Consider the following 22985-nt stretch of genomic DNA (forward strand, 5'->3'; position numbering starts at 1 on the left):
TTGAAGCTTGCAACGGATGTGTCTGATAGCTGATGCCTAAGCTTCCATTGCAGAACAAGCAGCAGTCACCCAACATTTGAGTACTGCAGGGAAACCTCAGGCTGCTGCCATCATGGTTCTGGATATTACTGTTCATAGGGGCTTGCAGGGTGTCTATCAATCTGTTCTCGGACAGATTACTAGGATTGCTGAGGCGCCACCCCGACAGAATGACAGTGGCTCCAGGGAGCACAAACCTGCTGTCTTTTCTCAGGATGGTAGCATTTGTGTACCCCCAGCCCTGCCACTCTGCCAGTGCCCTTGTTGTTGCCCATCAGGCAGCTAGCTTAGACTCCCAAGGTGAAATAGTACAATATAAAGCCAGGCCTTCTAGGCCCATGAGCTGCTCAAGGATGTCCTGTAAGGCCATCTGCCGTCACCTCCATTGAAAGTCAGCAGCTTTCCACCAGCCATGCTGCAACCATTGGGGTAGCACCTTGTAAGAATGCACAAGATTGATTAGTTTATTTTTGTATGCAATATGACATGATTTAAAACATAAATTTGAATTGGAATTTGCATTTTGTGATGGCTTTTATTTTTTCATTGTGGGCAAGGGGATGATGCGATGGTCAGTGATGGAGGGAAGGTAAAAGGTCCTGGATTGTTGGTAAATGGGGAATTGGGGAATGAAGTAGAGGTGAAATCCTATGTGACTGTGACAAAGGTAAACATTCCCTCCTCTCGATCTGTCTGCATCCTTTTACATGGTTGACCACACCATCCTTCTCAAATGCCTCTCCCACTGTCATCCAGCTGGGTGGGACTGCTCTCACCTGGTTCCATTATTATCTAATTGTAGCCACAGTATCACTTGTAATGGGTTCTCTTCCTGCTCCTGCATTATTACCTCTGGTGTTCCCCCAAGGATCTATCCTTGGTCCCCTCCTATTTCTCATCTACATGCTGCTGCTCAATTACCACAAAATAAGCTTCCAATGACATATTTGCACCATCACTAAGCCTGCCTATTTCCACCTCTGTAACAGTGCCTGACTTCACCCCATCTCAGCTTATCTGCTGCTGAAACCCTCATTCATGCCTTTGTTACCTCTAGACTTCACTATTCCAATGCACGCCTGACAGGTCTCCCACATTCTACCCTCTATAAACTTGAAGTCATCCAAAACTCTGCTGCCCATACCTTAACTCACACCAATTCCTGTTCACCTATCACCCATGTGATTGCTGACCTACACTGGCTCCCAGTTAAACAACACCTTAATTTTAAAATTCTCATCCTTGTTTTCAAATCCCTCCATGGCTTCACCTCTCCCTATCTCTGTAATTTCTTCTATCCCCACAACCCTCCGAGATAACAGCGCTCATCAAATTCTGGCCTCTCTAGCAGCCCTGACTTTAATAACTCCACCATTGATGGCCGCTTGAGTTGATTAGGCCCTAAACTCTGGACGTCCCTCTCTGAACCTCTCTGCCTCACTTTCCTCCTTTAAGACACTCCTTAAAACCTACCCGTTTGACCAAGCATTTGGTTAACTGACCTAATATCTCCCTATGTGGTTCGGCATCATATTTTGTTTTCCAACGTTCCTGTGAAGCACCTTGGGACATTTGATTACAGTAAAGGTGCCATATAAATATAAGTTGTTGTTACTGACATCACCCTTAAATTATTTATTTATGTAGGGAAGAGGCAGAAAGGGCTGTCCAGATTGCAGCCTCCCTTCCTCTTCCTCCCTCTTCCAGCAGCTTGTCCTGCTCTTCGTGGCCTCTGCCCATTCTCCCAGTCACTCAATGCCAAGAGGAAGGCTTACTAGTCAACCCATGTGTGAAAGCAACTGGTTTGTGCAGAAGCCTTGAAGTCAGCAAGAAAATATTTAGCACCTGCGAGACCACTACCTGTAGACTATTAAAACTTGAAACTACTATAGAAAGCATATAGAATTGCAGCAAAAGCCATAAGAAATAAATCAGCAACTAAATCAGTTAGTAGTTGATCATCCCTTTATATAGGGCTGATTTAGGGTCCTTTATGCTGGTTAGCATTGTGTTCAGCTGTGCAAGGTTAAGAGAGAGCATAGGCTGGAGTGTGGAGGCCCAAAACACCAGCACTGACATCAAATCAGCACTCTATACTGATTGATGTTATGATCTGTCTGCTCTGTATGCTGTCACCAGATGTTAGGTGGGTGTCCATGAACCTCTTTACCAATGTGGTGTCCTGCACACTTCCCATCAGAAATTTGCATGCATGCCGCAGACAATGCTTTGGATCTTGATAGGGTTTCATAGTGCCCAAGAAAAAAGGCACTACCGAGCCCAATTTCATCCTCATAGTATTTTCCTCCATTCATTCATGAGAAAATTCACTCTATAATTCATGCTTACTTTATCGTGAACAGTAGCAAATGGAGAAAATATACTGGAAAGTCAGGATTTACTCTGAGTTGAATTGAAACCAAGGAAAATCAGTTAATGTCACATCAATTACCCTAATTTTTCAAAATAAATTTTCTTACAATGTTTCAGCTCTCGTTTTGGGTCTGGCAATTGAAATGACCAAGCACTGAGTTGATTTTCAGTAATTATTCAGTTCTAAAATTTGTGCTGTTTTTAAGATGTTCCCGGTTTTGGCAGGAATGACAAAAATGGTCTGTTCTTGTGCCACTATCTCATTTTAACAATCCCATTGTGTATGGCACTTATTTATTATATGCACGTAAATTTTCCATTTTCCAAAATATTGGCCTAGGTTTCCCCAGGCATTGCAAGAATCCTTGTAAGACATTGTAAGAATCCTTGAATGGTGCAAATGAAAGAGGAAATTATGAAGTATGGGCACTTGCTGTATCCGAAGTTTCAATTTCAATATTGTGCGATCGCTTTCAGAATTTAAATGACCCCTTGTCTGTTTTCCCAAGGAGCTCAACTTTGCTAAAGACACTAATATAAAAACAGATATTTTCAAATAACTCAAATGTGCTTATTAATCACTATTATTTCAATTAGTTATGGATAAATTGATGTATATGTACCTCAATTCCAAATTGAGAACCAGAAAAATCTGGAGCATTATGAACTGTGAGGAGGATAGTGGAGAACTTCAAAAGGACATAGACAAGTTGGTGGAATGGGCAGACAGGTGGCAGATGAAGTTCAATGCAGAGAAATGTGAAGTGATTTATTTTTGTAGGAAGAACATGGAGAGACAATATTGAATAAAGGGCACAATTCTAAAGGGGCTGCAGGAGCAGAGGGACCTGGGTGCTTATGTGCATAAGTCATTGAAGGTGGCAGGACAGGTTGAGAGAGTGGTTGATAAAGCACACAGTATCCTGGGCTTTATTAATAGGGGCATAGAGTACAAGAGCAAGGAAATTATGTTGAACTTGTATAACACACTAGTTCAGCCTCAGCTGCAGTATTGCACCCAATTTTGGGCGCCACACTTGAGGAAAGACGTGAGGGCACAGGAGAGAGTACAGAAAAGATTCAAGAGAATGGTTCCAGGGCTGAGGAATTTCAATTATGAAGATAGATTGGAGAAGTTAGGACTGTTTTCCTTGGAGAAGAGAAGGCTGAGAGGTGATTTAATAGATGTATTCAAAATCATGAGGGGTCTGGACAGAGCAGATAGAGAGAAACTGTTCCCACTCGTGCAAGGATCGAGAACAAGAGGGCACAGATTTAAAGTATTTGGTAAGAGAAGCAAAAGTGACATGAGGAAAAACTTTTTCATGCAGCGAGTGGTTAAGGTGTGGAATGCGCTGCCTGAAAACGTGATGGAGGCAGGTTCAGTTGAAGCATTCAAGAGGGAATTAGACTGTTATATGAAAAGGAAGAATGTGCAGGGCTATGGGCAGAAGGCAGGGGAATGGAACTGAGGGAATTGCTCTTTCAGAGAACCGGTGCAGACATGAAGGGCTGAAGGCCTCCTTCTGCACTGTAAAGAATCTGTTATTCTGCAGCAAGATAGCAGCAGCATGATCGGCATGGGGTATGGTGAAATTCACGGTGTATTTCACCAATCAAGCCAATGCAGGAAAGATCTGGTCCATTAGCTTAATATTTGGTGATCCAGTACACTTAAGCTGGAACCCCAAATGCTTTAAAGCTGATCTATTCACTCTCCACATTTACTTCATTGCAAGCAAGCACTGAGCTTCCACGAAACTGATCTGGAGAATACTGGGACAGAGAACCAGTTTGTAATACATTAGTCTTTTATAACTGTCAGAACCTGAAGTTAAATTGGCGGCAGAAAAAGTGTATTGAATTCAAATATATTGGATACTCGTATAATTGACTGCATTTCAATGCCACATTAACTTACCTTCAAAGAATACATCACATCACTATTTTATTAAGGTATAATTCTTTTTAAAAGGACGCAATCTTACAGAAAGTAATATATTAAACGAGGGAAGAAGCACTTGTGCTGTACAAAAATGCAAGAGATCCAATGTATTGAGGGCTGGTAGAGATAAAATCAGAGTTTAAAGTCTCTTTGTAAATGCGATTACTAAGTCCCATCAGAATCCATTTTGCATGTCTCACTTGAGAAGGTGTAAGCCAGATATATCTATCTACTGGAGTGTGTTTTCAATTCAGAGACAGAGCAGTAGCCAGAATAAGTGAAATCTGGGATTCCATAGAAAATGTGTAGAAAGTAATAGCATCGACTGATGGTGAGATTAGCAAAGCATTTATAAACATTGTAATTCATACAAAGAACATCTGGAACAAACTGTTTTGGCTAAAACTATAGCAACAGAATAGCATAAAGTGATAGGAGTGTATGATATCCCAAACTCTTAGCAAGAATTGTCATCAAACTGGACTGCAGAACTAAATCCCACCTGAATGTGACTTGACTTAATCTTATATTTTTCAGACAGCCTCTAATAAATATAACTTTTTTAACATCTTCCAACAAGTGCATCTTTGCCTTCATTTATACGCGAAAGGATACCGAATTTGAGGGGACATGGTGAAATAGGCTAAATATAATGAAAAGGATAAAAAAAGGTCTGTTAAGGTGCAATGATTATAAAATTAATTTGGTCTGCCAATTGAAGTTTTTAAAGGAATTTTGCATGAGCACATGTTAAGCGAGAGTGGCTTTGGCTAAAGCAGGCCACTTTTTGCCTCCAGAGTTATCTTTTGTTGTCTGAGACAGAGGCCCCAATATTTACTTGGTTATTTAAGTGCACTTCGCTCATGAATGCAGCCCTTCTTGCCTCTTTTTAACCTGCTTGAGTGTCAGGAAACCTGACTGAAATAGGCTGAAAATAAGCTCATAAAAATAGAGGTACACAGATTCATTAAAAGCTTTCACTGTCTGACCCACCACCTGGGAGCTGATTGGTCACCTGCCCCGACCCACCTCCATTACAACTGGAGGTCGACAGGTTGGAGTTGGGTTGAAAGGTTTTTAAAATTTTACTTCCCACCTTCCCCAAACCCACCCATCCATGGGGATTAAAATACCCCCCACACTGTCATTGTGCAAAATAATCCCTAAAAAAAAAGTATTCCCAGGGGAAGTAATGAAGCTACCATTTTCAGTTTTAAGAAACTGAATCATTTTTGAGCCACTGCATATGGCCATTTGCTGGTCATGCCTATACTTTTATAAGTATGTTTAAAGGCACAAATAGAGGTAAATGGGAATGATGTAATATCATTACAGAGTCGGGGATAAAGGGTGACCAAGACTGGGGCCTAAATATTCAAGGATATTCGTCATTTAGGAAAGATAGGCATAAAGGAAAGGGAGGTGGGGTAGCGCTCTTAATAAGGGGCGAGATCAGTATATTAGTGAGACAGGATCTTAGGTCAAAAGATCAAGATGCAAAATCAATTTGGGTGGAGCTAAGAAACAGCAAGGGGAAGCAAACATTGATGGGAGTTGTTTATAGGCCACCAAACAGTAGTGGTAATGTTGGGCACGGTATAAATCAGGAAATTAGAGGTGCATGTAACTTGGGTAATGCAGTAATAATGGGCATCTTCAATTTACATATAGTCAGGGTAAACTGAATCAGCATTAATGCTGTGTAGGATGAATTCCTGAGTGTGTACGAGATGGGTTTCTGGAGCAGTACGTCGAAGAACCAACTAGGGATCAGGCTATTTTGTATTTAGTATTATGTAACGAGAAAGGGCTAATTAATAACCCTGCTGCAAAGGTGTCTTTGGGAAATAGTGACCATAATATGAAAGAATTTTACATTAAGTTTGAAAGTGATATAGTTCATTATGAAACTAGGGTCTTAAATCTGAACAAAGGAAACTATGAAGGTATGAGGGGCAAGTTGCCTATGGTGAATTGGGAAAATACACTAAAAGATTTGACAGTAGACAGAGACTGGCTAGTATTTAAAGAAATATTACATGGTCTACAATAAATATATATTCCTCTAAAACACAAAAACTCAACAGGAAAGATAAATCAACTGTGGCTAACAAAAGAAGTTAAAGATTGCACTAGATCAAAGGAAGTGGCTTATAAGGTTGCCAAAAAAAGTTGTAAACCCAATAATTGGGACGATTGGGAGCAATAGGAATCCAGCAAAGGATGACCAAGAAACAGATAAAGAAAGCGAAAAGAGAATATGAATGCAAGCTAGAGAGAAAGACAAAGGCAAACTGGAAAAGCTTTTTTAGGCATGTGAAAAGGAAAAGATTAGCAAGGACAAATGTGGGTCTATTACATGTGGAGACCTGAGAATTTATAATAGAGAATCGGGAAATATTGGAGAAACTAAACAATTACTTTCTGTCTGTCTTCACGGAGGAAGATACAGAAAATCTCCCAGAAATATTAGGGAACCAAGGGACATGTGAAAGTGAAGAACTGAAAGAAATTAGTATTAATAAAAAGGTAGCACTCGAAAAATTAACTGGATTGAAGGTTGATAAATTCCCTGGACCAGATGAGCTGCATCCCGAAGTGTCCTTGCAAATCTTTTCCTTTTCAAAATTCTATAGATTCTGGAAAGGTTCCTGCAGACTGGAAAGTAGCAAATGTAACCCCACCATTTAAGAAAGGAGGGAGAGAGAAAACAGGGAACAACAGACCTGTTAGTTTGATGTCAGTAGTAGGGAAGTGTTAGAATCTATTATAAATGATGTGATAACTAGACACTTAGAAAATAATGATATGATTGGGTAGAGTCAACATAGATTTATGAAAGGAAAATCATGTTTGACAAACCTGTTGGAGTTTTTTGAGGATGTTACTTGTAACATAGATAAAGGAGAACCAGTGGATGTGGATTTGGATTTTCAGAAGGCTTTTGATAAGGTCCCACTCAAGAGGTTAGTAAACAAAATTCAAGCACATGTGATTGGGGGTAATATACTGGTATGGATTGAGAATTGGTTAACAGTCAGAAAACAGAGAGTAGGAATAAATGGTTGGCAGGCTGTTACTCGTGGGGTACCGCAAGGATCACTGCTGGGCCACAACTGTTCACAATCTATATAAATGATTTGGATGTGGAAACTAAATGTAACATTTTCAAATTTGCTGAAGACACAAAACTAGGTGGAATGTAAGTTGTGAGGAGTATGCAAGGAGGCTTCAAGCGGATTTGGACAGGCTAAGTGAAAGGCCAAGAACGTGGTAGATGGAATATAATGTGACTAAGTGTGAAGCTTAGTAGAAAAAACAGAGTATTTCTTAAATGGTGAGAGGTTGGGAAGTGTTGATGTCCAAAGAGACCTGGGTGTCCTTATTTACGAGTCACTAAAAATTAGCAAGCAGGTGCAGCAAGCAATTAGGAAGGCAATTGGTATGTTGAGCTTTATCGCCAGGGGTTTTGAGCACAGGCGTAAAGAAGTCTTGCTACAATTGTATAAAAGCCTTGGTGAGACTGCACCTGGAGTATTGTGTACAGCTTTTAGTTTCCTTATCTTTCCTTATTTACTTGTCATTTAGGGAGTGCAATGGAGGTTCATCAGACTAATCCCTGGAATGGCGGGATTATCATATGAGGAGAGATTGAGGAAACTGGGCCTCTTTTCTCCAGAGTTTCCAAGAATGCGGCACAGTGGCACAGTGGTTAGCACTGCAGCCTCACAGCTCCAGCGACCCGGGTTCAATTCTGGGTACTGCCTGTGTGGAGTTTGCAAGTTCTCCCTGTGTCTGCGTGGGTTTCCTCCGGGTGCTCCGGTTTCCTCCCACATGCCAAAGACTTGCAGGTTGATAGGTTAATTGGCCATTATAAATTGCCCCTAGTATAGGTAGGTGGTAGGGAAATATAGGGACAGGTGGGGATGTGGTAGGAATATGGGATTAGTGTAGGATTAGTATAAATGGGTGGTTGATGGTCGGCACAGACTCGGTGGGCCGAAGGGCCTGTTTCAGTGCTGTATCTCTAAACTAAACTAAACTAATGAGAGGTGATCTCATTGAAACTTACAAAATTCTTACAGGGTGTGACAGGGTGGATGTGGATAGGATGTTTCCTCTGGCTGGTGAGTCTAGAACCATGTAGGATCAGAATCCCCTCCAACTGGGAAAATTTATGGACTGTAAAATTCAGACCCACAGGCATGCTTTGACCTCATGTTTAGATTACAATACAAAATGCCAAGCTGCAGCCAGCAGCACAGGCTGGGCAGAAAAGGGTTAATTTGGACATTCAGGAAAGACAGTGGCTCATCAAAAGGAATTCAAACATTGACTGAGTGCTTTCAATGGAACAATCGTACCAAAGGAAAAGCTATCACCTACTATCGGCTAATGCAATTAAGAAACTGATTACCCTGCACAATGATACAAGGGACATGCCATCGATATGATAATTAAGGCCAGCATCATAGACAATGGTCATACCATAGACCCCTGTCAGCATTCCGAAGGGATCGTTACCTCCGCGACACCCTGGTCTATTCCTCCATTCCTGCCACCACCTCGTCCCCTTCCCCTGCAAGCGCAGGAGGTGTAATATCTGCCCATTTACCTCCTCTCTCCTCACTATCCAAGGCCCCAAACACTCCTTTCAGGTGGAACAGCGATTTACTTGTACTTCTTTCAATGAAGTATACTGTGTTCACTGCTCACAATGTGGTCTCCTCTCCATTGGGGAGACCAAACGAAGTCTGGGTGACCGCTTTGCGGAACACCTCCACTCAGTCTGAAAGCATGACCCCAAGCTGCCGGTTGCTGGCCATTTCAACACACAACCCTGCTCTCATGCTCACATTTCTGTCCTGGGATTGCTGCAGTGTTCCAGTGAACATCAACACAAGCTCGAGGAACAGCATCTCATTTACCAATTAGGCACGCTACAGCCTGTCAGTCTGAACACAGAGTTCAATTATTTCAGAGCATGATGGGCCCCCCATTTTACCTTTAACTTTAGTTATTTCTTCTTTTTTCTTTTATTTTTTGTGTTTATTTTATTTTAGTTTGTTCAGTTTATATCTACTGTGCCTACCCACTGTTTTTTTCATGTTTGTGCTTGTGGCTGTTCAGTTTTCAGTCCATTAACACCCTATCTGTACTAATGCTTTGTCTTTCAGCGCACCATTAATATATTGTTTGCTTTTGCTCCATGACCTTCTGGTCAGCTATTCTGTGACCTTGTCCTATCAATACCTTCTCTTTTGTTATCTCTTGTCCCATCCTCGCTTTACTTGCTTAAAATCTTTTACATTTCTTAAATATTTTCCAGTTCTGAACAAGGGTCACTGACCTGAAACGTTAACTCTGCTTCTCTTTCCACAGATGCTTCCTGATCTGCTGAGCTTTTCCAGCACTTTCTATTTTTATTTCAGATTTCCAGCATCCGCAGTATTTTGCTTTTATCATAGACAACGGTACTGGAATCTGGCTATTGTAACTGTGATTGATTCCTCTCGAGGAGAGAGATGAGATGTTTACACCTTCTAGCAACTTCAGAGCCAGGTCATCACTGTATTGCCTCAAACAGCAAGAGGTTTTGTTTTAAACAATATGAGAGTTTGAAGATTTGTCTGGGTTATTTCTTCCATGGAAGGATTGTATTGTTGCACTGATCAGATTGATCTGAAGATTTGTTTGAGTTATTTCTTCCATGTTATTTCTCCCAGTATAAGCTGATCAGATTTGTCTGGGCTATGCGTGAAATAAACTAAGCATGTTTACCTGCTGGACACAGCACAGCAAGAACAATAGAACATATGTTTAGATGTCCTGAGTCATTTTGTTATAAAAAGCAGCCATATCGGAGTGACTGTGCTGTAGTTATGTGAAGAAGGACGGGGACTGGCCATCTCAGGTCCAGGCCTACAATCAACATTGGTAATGACCAGCCGTGTGGGTGATTGTAAGCTTTTCAGTCAAATCTTGAAGGGGTTTGTACTGTGGGGGCTGCAATCAGAAGAAGGGTCAAGATTGGCCATCTTGACTCAGGACCTACAATCAACACCGGGACCGACCGGCCGTGTAGGTGATTGTAAGTATTTTCAGCCAAATCGTAGTGATCTTGGTCTGACGGTTTTGGGTCAAAAGCGTAGTGTTTTGCATGAAATTTATAAGTTTGAGCAGAGTCGTAGTGACTTTATTTTGGGTAACTGAGAAGTGAAGCGTCAAGTCGTAGTGACTTTGTTTGGGTAACTGGGAACAGTTGTCAAATTGCTGGGTTCAGCTGGGAATTGGGATGTCAATTTTTAAGTTACTGCAGGAGGTTTTGTACTGAGGACAGTTTTGTTCCATTTTTGTTTCAACTTAACCATAGAGGTGCCTGCATTAGGGATATTATTGGATTCAATAAAACAGCAATTCATTGTTAAGCTAAACCCTGTGTCATGTGCAGTTTTGTTCTTGTAATTCCTAAAGTTCAAGAACTGTAGTAAGGGGGTACAGGAATGGAACCTCTTGCAACCAGGGGACATAGTCTCAGAATAAGGTGCAGGCCATTTAAGACCAAGACGAGTAGGAATTTCTTCCCTCAGAGGTTGGTGAATCTTTGCAATTCTCTACCCCAGAGGGCTGTGGAAACTCAATCATTGAGCATGTTGTCATAAGAGTTTTGTTTTTTTTTAAAAAAAGGTCTGTGTGCCTTTATGACTGAGAAAAAGGACTTTCTGTGAACAGTGCCTGCAGAGACTTGTGGTATTTGAAGTGCAGGCTGCAAGGTAACTTGTATCCAAGCAACCAGAAGGTATTACGACTATCTTGTGACTAGGTTGTTGCTGAAAAGCTAGTTTCAATTTTGGGTTGTTCAGTTACTGCTGGAGACTGGCCAGAAATACAGCCCAGAAAACTCTTTCTCTTGAAAAATAATTCCTGTATCAAGTAAAATTCTAATTTCTTCATGAAGTTAATAGAACTTTGAAGGAGTTGCAAATCTAATGTATGGAGCTAAAATCCTTGTTGCTGTTTATGCCTGAAGAGAAAGGAAAAGACCCAGAGAAAGAGGGGTTGCTGCTCTTTGTGGAGAAAGGCTCCTTTGCTGAGTGGAAGCCTGCATTGTTGAAGGTCGCAAAATTCCTATTGTCTCCAGTCTCTGGAAAATCTCTGCCTCAAGTGGGAGTCCTGTGGCCTTTTGTATTTTTTGAATGTTCCTGAAATCTCAAGGAAATTTCCACTGTAAGACTGCTACTTTAAAATCTAAGTAGACCTGTTGCTACAACCTGTTGCTGAAAGATCTGTGTGATGCCTGCTGCAGACAAATCACCTTGAATGCATACGCATCACAAACTAGTTATCAAACCTGCCTGGTGAGACTTTGAGTGGTGTCTGACTATTCGACTCTGGGACACCTCGCCGATCTGGAAATATCCTACCAGAAGTTGCAATTCAGTTATTTTATTATTCCTAAGAAACTGTTGTAAAATCAATATATCCATTTTCCCTGGTTAACCATTGGTAATTGAATGTATGTGTGTGCATAAAGGTTAGGAAGATAAAGGAGTTATAGAATCTTTTCATCCATGTAGCTTTATCTCATTTTTATTAAAAACTGGTTAATGTTGGTGTTGTTTAAAGAAACCTGGTTTGGTGTGATTTATTCTGGGGGATAAAAAAGGTGTTTAGTTTTGGCTAATTTCCGGTAAGTGGGAAACTTTACTAATATGCTGTGACCTGTTGAGTAGAGGGACTGAATTAACAGTGCATTACTCCTGCCTTGGTCGTAACAATGTTCAAGACATAAATCGATAGATAGCTGGATACTAATGACATCAAAGGATATGGGCATAGCATGGGAATGTGGCGTTGAAGTAGGTGATCAGCCATGATCTAATTGAATGGTGGAGAAGTATTGACAGGCTGAATGGCCTACTCCTGCTCCTATGTTCCCAATCATGAAAAAAATTGAAAAAGCAAAGCAATGGAAGAAAGCATTATTGGCAGACCAGACAGATAAGCATTGCCTTTTGTTTTCAAGCATGTTTTCTGGGAAGACTAGGTTTCAAAATCATTCTTATTTTTACTTCAGCTGCAGGAATCTAGAATTCTTACTGTGCCTACTTTCTGCGTCAAGTCTGATAGTGTGGAACAGAGATTTGGAAGAAAATGTATATATATTGTTAGGGGAATGTGTCCAGCCTGACGCACAACTGAATAGCTGAATGACTGCATTGAGATTCCATTTTGAGCTTGGCAAATTTCTGCTTTCATTGTCTGCTAATTGTCACCAGCTGTTTCTCTCAGGTTTTAAAATCTGCCTTTAAGGATTTAAGTCATTTATCTGTTGGTTTATATATTGAATTTCTTGTCCTGTAATAACCATATTGTGGCCTGCATTCATTTAAATCTGGCAATGAAGAGTGTGTTATGCCATGTGCTTTGTTGAATGATAATTTTCTTTGGTCCACTGACTGGAGTTCTGAATTTATATATATTTTTCAAAGAAATGTTAAAAGAACATTTCAAAAAGGATGACTGCTGGCAGCTTAAGATGATCACATGGCTTGCCACACTGTATCCTATATTGCAAAGGACGTGGAGAGGGAGATGAAATGGCTGCATTTCCCAGCCAGAACCAAGACCCAGAAAGTTTAAAGGAACTACTTGTTCTTTCAGCAAAGAGAAATAGTGCTAAATGCTATGTTTGAAACAGTGAGTGACTGTCATGTGACAAGCCCTTCTCCATCTGTGGTTTTAAGCTGGTGTTTTCTCTGCAGCAAAGGAAAAGCTTTTGGACTCTGACATGTGCAGACCCTAACTGGGGGTCTCTCTCTCTCTCTCTCTCTCTCTCTTTCTCTCTTTCTTCATTACAGCTGGAAAGCTTTCAAATCCTACTTGTTGACTGACCATCATTGCATACTCCAGTTAAATAAGAAACTCCGTTGGAGGAAATCATCCGCATCGCTGTCTACAAGGGATCCACCAAACCAGTCATCTATCTCTTCAAATTAAAAGCCGCGGGACCAGCTAGAAGCCAATGGAATCAGCAAAGGCCACAGACTGCATACCCCTTTTTCTATGGCTTCTAATTCAACCAATCTACCTTTCTGTACTCTGTAACCTATTTGTGTAAACCTCTAGTGTGTGTGTGTGTGTGTGTGTGTGTGTGTGTGTGTGTGTGTGTGTTAGTTAAAGTTGCAACGTTGTTTATTATTTTCTTAGTTTGGTTTAGGTACAATAAAGTTAACCTCTTTGTTAACGCAAGAAAACCTGTCCGATTGGTTCTTGTTATGATCATAGCAAGTTTGTAGTCAAACACCTACTGAATTGGCCAGTACATTCACTTTAAGAAAGAATTAAACCTGTTGTGTCAAACAAGGAGAAGGAAAACAGGGAAGCCATTCGACCCCTCCTCACTTGACCGTAACAGAATTTTGGGGGCTCGCGTCTAGGATCAAACGCAAAGACAACAGGGAAATTGAAAGCGGGAACCTAAATTGATCCCTAGCAATAATTTAAAAACATCAATACAGGTTTTCTTGTGATTTTCAGTGCTGAAGTACTAAAATCCAAGACCAGTACCTTCCTAGAACAGAGTGAAGTAACTTAGACCAGGTTAAAAACCCTATCTGTTGAAGAGTTGGCCATTATAAATTGCCCCTAGTATAGGTAGGTGGTAGGGAAACATAGGGACAGGTGGGGATATGGTAGGATTGTGGGATTAGTGTCGGATTAGTATAAATGGGTGGTTGATGGTAGGCACAGACTCGGTGAGCCGAAGGGCCTGTTTCAGTGCTGTATCTCTAAACTAAACTAAGGTGCACCTGGATTGCGACCTTGTTTCAGGACTGGTAACCGTGGGGATTGTCCTTAGTTTACCTGTGGATGGTGTCGGCCTGTTCCTGGGTAATGATCTGATGGGAGCGAAGGTGGTAATTTCCCCAGTGGTTTTATAGACACCAAAAGAGGGCAGGGAGACAGAGCAGTTACAGGAAAAGGTCCCTGACCTTTTCCCTGACTGTGTGGTGGCCCGGTCCATCACCAAACAAGCTCCATCAGAGGATGCTGAACTGGCACTGCAGGCAGATAACCATACTGTCTGGTTATTTGAACCCTTCTTTGGGATGTTAGAAGACCCAGAGGATGGGTTAAACAGGTCTTCCATGGTCAAGGCTCAGCAAGCCGACACAGGGTTAAAAAAGTTAGCACAGATTGCCCAAACTGAAGCTTAAGCAGAAGGAATTCCAGAGTGCTATTTAAAGGATGAAGTGCTGATAAGGAAATGGAGACCTCCTCACAGATCCGTAGACGAAGAGTGGACAGTTATTTTTTCCTGTGGTGCCGCCGAGGTATCATAGGGAAATATTGAGAATATCCCACAAGATTCCAATGGCTGGATATGTCGGTATCAGAAAAATCCTAGCCCACAAAAGACAGCATTTTCACTGGCCACAACTCCACAAGGATGTGGTGGAGCTCTGTAAGACTTGCCACACGTGCTAGGTTGTAGGGAAGCCTCAACCTGCAATAAAACCTGCACCCCAAATTCCCTTAATGGCTTTTGGGGAACCACTCAGCAGAGTGCTGGTTGATTGTGTGCGGCCCCTGCCGAAAACACCATTATGGATGTGACTACTTAATTTCCAGAGGCTAGCCCTCTAAGAACTATCTCTGCCAAGGTAGTGGTGGAGGGGCTAACCCAATTCTTCACCTGATTTGGGCTGCCTGCTGAGATCCAGTTGGAGCAGGGCACTAATTTTATGTCCAATATATTTCACAAGGTCATGAGTAATCTGGGCATAACCCAGCTAAAGTCCTCAGTCTACCACCTGCAGTCACAAGGGACTTTGCAGCGGTACCACCCCAGACTCTAAAGACAATGATCAGGACATACTGCTATAAGTCGCCCCATGACTGGGACAAAGGGCTGGGATTTCTTCTGTTTGCTACCAGGGACTCACCCAATGAGTCCACAGGCTTTAGTCCCTTTGAATTAGTTTATGGACACGAGGTGCAAGGTCCTCTAAAACTAATCAAGGAGAAGTTTTTTGGGACACAGGTTTGAGCCTTTTATGGTAGACTACATCTCCATGTTCCAGGAGCAGCTCATGAAAGCCTGTGCAGTGGCTCAGGAGCATCTAAAAATCTCCCAGACAGCTATGAAGAAGCAGGCAGTTAAACATGTCAAGGCCAGAACATTTCGGCCTGGAGACCATGTGTTAGTACTACCCCAATACTGGGCGAACCCCTGAAAGCCCAGTTCAGTGGCCCCTATAGAGTAGTGAAGAGAATTGGCAGGGTGAACTATTTAATTGACACCCCAGACAATTGGTAAAAACAAAGGCAGTGCCACATCAACATTTTAAAACAGTATCATAGCAGGGAAGGGGAGAACTAAGCCCAAGTCTGTCAGGCAGTTACGACAGAGAAGGACAAAAAAGACAGCGAGGACGAGTTAGAGGAGGGCCTGGAGGGTTCCCAAATCAAACCCCCTACTGTCCAATTAGCCAACAGTGAAATGTTAGGTTTGCTACCAGGGACTCACCCAATGAGTCCACTGGCTTTAGTCCCTTTGAATTAGTTTATGGACACTAGGTGAGAGGTCCTCTAAAACTCAAGAAGAGGTTTTTGGGACACATGGATGAATCTTTCTTGTTAGACTACATCTCGATGTTCCGAGAACGGCTCAGAAGAGCCTGTGCGGTGGCTCAGGAACACCCAAAAACCTCCCAGGCAGCTATGAAAAGGCAGGCAAATAAACATGCCAAGGGCAGAATATTTCAGCCCGATGTGTTAGACTATGAGTTAGTGCTATTACCAATACAGAGAGAATCATTGAAAGCCTGGTTCAGTGGCCCAGACAGGGTAATAAAGGGAATTAGCCAGGTCAATTATATAATTGACACCCCAGATCATAGGAAAAAGCAAAGGTTGTGCCACATCAATATGTTAAAATGGTATCACAGCCAGGAAGGGGACAAACAAGCACTGGCCTGTCAGGAAAGAGGAGGGCAAAAAGGTCTGTGAGGACAAGTTACAGGGAGGCCTGAAGGATTCCCAAATTGAACCCCTTACCGTCCGGTTAGCTGACACTGAAATGTTAAGGAATTTAGACACTGTGCTCTCCTATTTAAATGCAGAACAGAGAAGAGACCTAACAAGACTGCTCACAGCATTTAAAGGGATCGGCAGGGACAAACCAGGGCACACAACCCTAATCCTACATGATGTGGATGTAGGAAAGACACTTCCAATAAAACAAAATGCCTATTGCCTAGGTCCCAGGAAACTGACCCAGGTTAGGAAGGAAATTCAGACTGAAGACCTAGAAATTAAAGACTTAAATTCTGAAGGGAGACACAGAAAAGCTCATAAGCCAAAGGAAATCCCTGAGACCAAAAAGGTTTTTGTGGCAGATTTAGAGGGTGGTGGTAACTGCAAATCAAGTATCCCAACTGAGGAGGAATTATTAGCCAGGCTGGATGAGCACACGAAAAAACATGTACAAAAAAGCACTGGATGATCTTCACAAAGTCATGAACAAGAGAAATGATGGTGTAGTGGCAATGTCACTGGACCTAGGCAATATCCAGGGAACATGGGTTCAAATCCCATCATGGCAGCTGCATGAATTTAAATTCAATTAATTAATTTTAGGGTGGTGCAGTGGTTAGCACTGCAGCCTCACAGCTCCAGCAACCCAGCTTTGGTTCTGGGTACTGTCTGTGCGGAGTTTGCAAGTTCTTCCTGTGACCGCGTGGGTTTCCGCTGGGTGCTCCGGTTTCCTCCCACAGCCAAAGACTTGCAGGTTGATAGGTAAATTGGCTATTGTAAATTGCCCCTAGTGTGGGGATGTGGTAGGGAATATGGGATTAATGTAGGATTAGTATAAATGGGTGGTTGGTGGTCGGCACAGACTCGGTGGGCCGAAGGGCCTGTTTCAGTGCTGTATCTCTCTATGACTCTAACTTTGAACCCAGGGTTGAGTTCACTGATATAGAGACACTTGAAAAGGTATTGTGGAAATACACGAGGAAATTCAGTGGATGCTGGAGCACATGCTGACTGAGCCCAGTCAGAGCAGTTGGAGTTCCCCAGTTGTGTTCGTGCACAATCCCCAATAAAAAAAAACAGAATATGGCTATGGCAGTGAGACTGATGAGTGTTTGTGTACAGTTTCTCTTTAATTTGTGGCCTCATAATGAAATGTTCTTGTTGTCACATTTCACTTCATGTGGTGGGGAGGTGTTACTCCAATATCCTCTTGAGTTAACAAAGAAAAAGGTTAACTTTATTGTACCTCAACCAAACTAATAAAATAATAAACAACACACCAAATTGACTCACACACACACAAAGGTTCCAGAGTGGGTGAAGGTAATGATAATTTTCTTTGGTCCACTGACTGGAGATCTGAATTTATTTTTTTTTTGAAGAAACTTAAAAAGAGCATTTAGAAAAGGATGATTGCTGACAGCTTAAGGTGATCACCTAGTTTGCAACACTGTATCCTGACTGTGAGGAGAGAGACAAAATGCCTACATTCCCAGCAAGAACCAAGACCCAGGAAGCTTAAAGGAACTACCTGTTCTTTCATTAATCATAGAAATAGTGCTAACTGCTATATTTGAATCCGTGAGTGACTGTCATGTGACAAGCCCCTCCCTATTGGTAGTTTTAAGCTGGTGTTTTCTCTGCAGCAAAGGAGAAGCTTTTGGGCTCTGACATGTACAGGCCCTAAATGTGGATCCCTCTCCCTCTCCATTCCAGCTTGAAAGCTTTCAAATCCTGCTTGTTGACTGACCACCTTTGCATACTCCGGCTACAATCAGAAACTCCATTGGAGGAAATCATCTATATCGCTTTCTCCAAGAGACTCACTGAACCAGTCATCTATCTTTTCAAACTAAAAGCCTCAGGACCGCTGAATTCAGCTGGAAGCCAGCCAAATCACCAAACTTCACAGATTGTATACCTTTTTATGAACTCTAACACAACCAATCTACCTTTAACCACTCTGGATCTTTTGTGTGTGTGAGTGAAGTTGGTGCATTGTTTATTATCTTTATTAGTTTGGTTGAAGTACAATAATGTTAACCTCTTTCTTTGTTAGCTCAAGAAAACCTGTCTCTGTTATGATCATAGCAAGTAAGTAATCAAACACCTATTGAATTGGTCAGTGCATTCACTTTAAGAAAGAATTAAACCTGTTGTAGTCAAACAAGGAGAGGGAAAAGATGGAAGCCCTTCGACCCCTCCTTAATTGACCGTAACAAGTGCAAGAGTTATGGTAAATATAAGTGTGGGACATGCAACCATGCCTGCTCAAACATCATACGAGACATATGTTACATTTGAAGATAATCAGAGAAGTCAGAAGTCAGAGCGTCTGCTTTCTGAGCCCTATTCACTTATGTAGGAAATGCTGTGCGATTCAACCAAACTTTGAATAACTTTCTCTAGAAAATATTGCGATTACAGAGGACAGCAATTTATTTGATTGTTAAAACGATACGTCATCATTGCTTGTGTGTTTGCTATACATTTTTAGCTGTAAAGGAGAATATTTTAAAAATGAATATTAAAGGACAGGGATATGCTAAAATTAAAATTAGCTAAATGTCAGTGGCGCAGTGGTTAGCACCACAGCCTCACAGCTCCAATGACCCGGGTTCAGTTCTGGGTACTGCCTGTGCAGAGTTTGCAAGTTCTTGTTTCTTTACCGAGAGATGAATCTAAAGATTGGCTTTAGACATACAACCTCATGCTTGTACAATTTCCTTCAAGAGCACACATCATGCAGGGGTGAAAAGAAGGAATACTTTGCAATCCATTCAAACAAATCAGTCATCAGCCAGTTCAGATACTCTGCCAGGGACACTTCATAGGTGACAAGTCTGGTATCAATTGTGTTGACATTTTAAGGGATGCATAATGAGCAATTTTGAAAACATTAAAGTACGTTGGGTCCAATGGAGCCCAACAGTGAGTGATTTATGTGGTTCAAACCGATAAGCACACTAATCAGAGACACAAATTATTCAGAAAGTCAAACTGTTAATTATGGGAGACAAAATATTCTATAAAGCATGATTGGCAACTGCTGAAATCAGTTCAAAATTCAGCCAAGCATTACTCAAATGCATAATATACTGCACACAGTATTCTTTATAAAATAAATTCTGCCAAAAGGAGCACAATATGTGTGTAACAGTTGTCAAGTGAGGAGGGGTTGAAGGGCTTCCCTCTTTTCCCTCTCCTTGTTCGACCACAACAGATTTAATTCTTTCTTAAGATGGATGTACTGGCCGATTCAGTAGGTGTTGATTACTTAGTTGCTATGATCATAACAAGAACCAAACTGACATGCTTTTTTTGGGGTTAACAACTTTACTTAACACCAATTACAACTTTATTGTACCTAAACCAAACTAATAAAATAATAAACAATGTGCCAACTTTCATTCTCACACACACACACTAGAGGTTTACACATACACAATTAGGTTACAGAGAGGGGAAAGGTAGATTGGTTGAGTTAGAGTCCATAAAAAAGGTATACAAGCAGTGAAGTTTGGTGATTCAGTTGGCTTCTAGCTGAATTCGGCAGTCCTGAGGCTTTTAGTTTGGAGAGGTAGAGGATTGGTTCAGCGAGTCTCTTGGAGAAAGCGATGCAGATGATTTCCTCCATTGGAGTTTCTGATTGTAGCCGGAGTTTGCAAAGGTGGTCAGTCAACAGGCAGGATTTGAAAGCTTTCAAGCAGGAATGGTGAGAGAGGGAGAGAGAGAGACCCTCACTTAGGGTCTGCTCATGTCAGAGTCCAGTTGCTTCTCCTCTACTGCAGAGAAAACAACAATTTAAAATGACATTTGGGGAGGAGCTTGGCACATGACAGTCACTCAGTGATTCAAACATAGCATTTAGCAGTATTTCTTCTTCTTGCTGAGAGAACAAGTAGTTTCTTTAAACTTTCTGGGTCTTGGTTCTTACTGGGAAATTAGAAGCCATTTTGTCTCTCTCTTCGCAGTCCTTTGCAATGTAGGATACAGTGTGGCAAACTAGGTGATCATCTTAAGCTGAAAGAATGACTTGGTTGGCAGCTTGTCTTTTAAAAATGTCTTTTAAAAATTTAATTCAGATCTCCAGCCAGTGGATTAACGAAAATTATCATTCAGCAAACCACATTGGCATAACAATGTGGAATTTTAAAACGTAACAATGATGCACTGGCAAGATGTGTCCAAGTATGGTGTTAACCAAAAGGTTAAAGTTTCAGTCATGCCCTTTGAGTGCTTCTTGAACTGACTGAGCCTTTCTGAGTGGTGTACTTATCTAAATAAGTTGCTTTTTTGGAAAAAAGCAATATTATCTGCTGGGTTCTGTGGGGCGATCTGAGTATATCTGTATAAGTCTCTCCTGAGAATTCCTTTCCTTGCAGCTGCTGTGGCAGTGAAGATGTGAGTATCCACACTTAAAAAGGGATGGTTTCTATTGTCTTTGAAGAAATCTGTAAAAGGAGAACAACCATTTTGTGTTGTGGTCAAGATTATTAAGTCTGTGAATCCCTGGCAACTTGCTCCAATTTAGAGAATTAATATATATGAAAGCACAAAATGACTAAAGGCCATTCAGAATCTATTCCTTTGATGGACCATGTATTATCCACTCCATGATAAGACATTAACCAAATTATTTCAACTCTTGAGGAATGGGTTTGCAAAGTTTCTCTCCGGAGCAAAGCTCCAGAATACCTGTTTAACCTTATAGCAAATTAGTTATTCCTTGACCAGCTGTTTTCTTGGATATTTTCCATAATTACAATTCATCAGTCATCGTGTCCCACACCACTTTCAATTATTTCTATCGACTTTCATCTTCATATTCCCGAATCCCAATTCCTAACCACGTATCATTTAGCTCCTGTTTGACGTTTATAAATAAAACAACATTAAGGAGCATACTTTCAAGCATAAACACTTGTCTGTGCGCTATTTTAAGACAAGCATTAGCTCTTAACACCAGGCCAAAAAGTAACACGGAGAGAAGTGCAGTACCAGCAAGCCAAGTGTCTGCTCTGAATTTTGCCAATTGAAAGAAATGCCCTTAAATATTTTATATGGGATGTTAAATCACTTTCAGTATTTTGAACTTTATTTTTTTCTAATCCCTTTTACATGGGTCCCTTTTCCAAATAATTTATTTTACAGGTAAACAGTGGGAGATACACTTTGGATATCTAGGGTGCATTGGTTTCCATTGGAGCCTCTACCTTTCAACAGACACTGTTACAACACTGCTCCTCCATCTCGTTATTAATCATAATGTTGTACTCAGCCCCGATAACGTAATTTCTGAAGTGGCTGAAGTTCATATTTTATCATATTCTTTACCCTGACTGCAACAAATAACCCTTCACTTCAACACCTGCGTCATTAGGCAAAGTGGTTTGCTACATGCGAACATACAAAAATGTCAAGACAGAAAAAGACCAGCTGGTGCATCTTGCCTGTCCCACAAAGTTGTGATACCTTATGCATCATGATATAGACACTCCCTTCACACCGGGTGCCAGACCATCTGTTGCAAATAATCCAAAACTGCTATTTTTTTTTACTGTCTCCGGGACTTATTATGGAAAATTTCTGTAGTAAGGCAGCAAACCACCCTGTTTAGGCTACATATAGAGATCTGTGAATTTGATAAGGATGACCTGTAACTTTGGGTCACATGCCCAGTTTCCCCAGATTCCACAAGTAGCAGTCTTTCTTCTTTCTTTGGCCTCCTTGTCTCGAGAGACAATGGGTAAGCGCCTAGAGGTGGTCAGTGGTTTGTGAAGCAGCGCCTGGAGTGGCTATAAAGTCCACAGATTCCACAAGTAGCAGTACACAACCTAAATAATGCAGCAAGTTCAAATCCCACCACCACAGCTGGTGGAATTTAAATTCAATTAATTCATAAATCTGGAATAAAACGCTAGTAAAAACACATCTGGTTCATTAATGTCCTCTAGGGAAGGAAATTTGCCCTCCTTACCCAGTCTGACCTACATGTGACTCCAAAACCACAGAAATGAGGTTAACTCTTAACAAGCAAGCCAATCAATATTTCAAATATCTACAGAAAGGTCAAAAAAGAATAAAACCAGACAGACCACCCGGCATCGACCTAGGCACTGGAAACGACAAAGGCACACCCTGCCCAGTCGACCCTGCACAGTCCTCCTCATTAATATGTGGGGATTTGTGCCAAAATTGGGAGAGCTGTCCCACAGACCAGTCAGCCAACAACCTGTCACACTCATCAGTCACACTCACTGAATCATACATTACAGCCAATGTCCCAGAATATGCCATCACCATCCCTGGGTCTGTCCTGTCCCAAGGCAGGCCAGACCCACCAGACATTGCAGCACAGTGGTATAGTCAAGAAGGAGTGGCCCTGGGAGTTCTCAATATTGACACCGGATCTCATGAAGTCTCATGGCATCAAGTCAAACATGGGCAAGGAAACCTCCTACTGATCATCACCTACCAACATCCTTCAGCTGATGAATCAGTACTCTTCCATGTTGAACACCAATTGGAAGAAGCACTGACAGTAGCAAGGGAACAGAATGTACTCTGGGTGGGGGCTTCAATG

The 22985-nt window shown here is 41.5% G+C and overlaps 1 protein-coding gene across 1 annotated transcript in view; it reads right to left on the minus strand.

Annotated features, from left to right (window-relative positions):
• Nucleotides 1–22985, minus strand: part of dlgap2a (discs, large (Drosophila) homolog-associated protein 2a) — a 1214142-nt gene that overhangs the window by 581196 nt on the left and 609961 nt on the right. The window lies entirely within an intron of this gene.

Source organism: Heterodontus francisci, chromosome 3 (genome assembly GCF_036365525.1).
Source record: "Heterodontus francisci isolate sHetFra1 chromosome 3, sHetFra1.hap1, whole genome shotgun sequence".
Lineage (NCBI taxonomy): Eukaryota > Metazoa > Chordata > Chondrichthyes > Heterodontiformes > Heterodontidae > Heterodontus > Heterodontus francisci.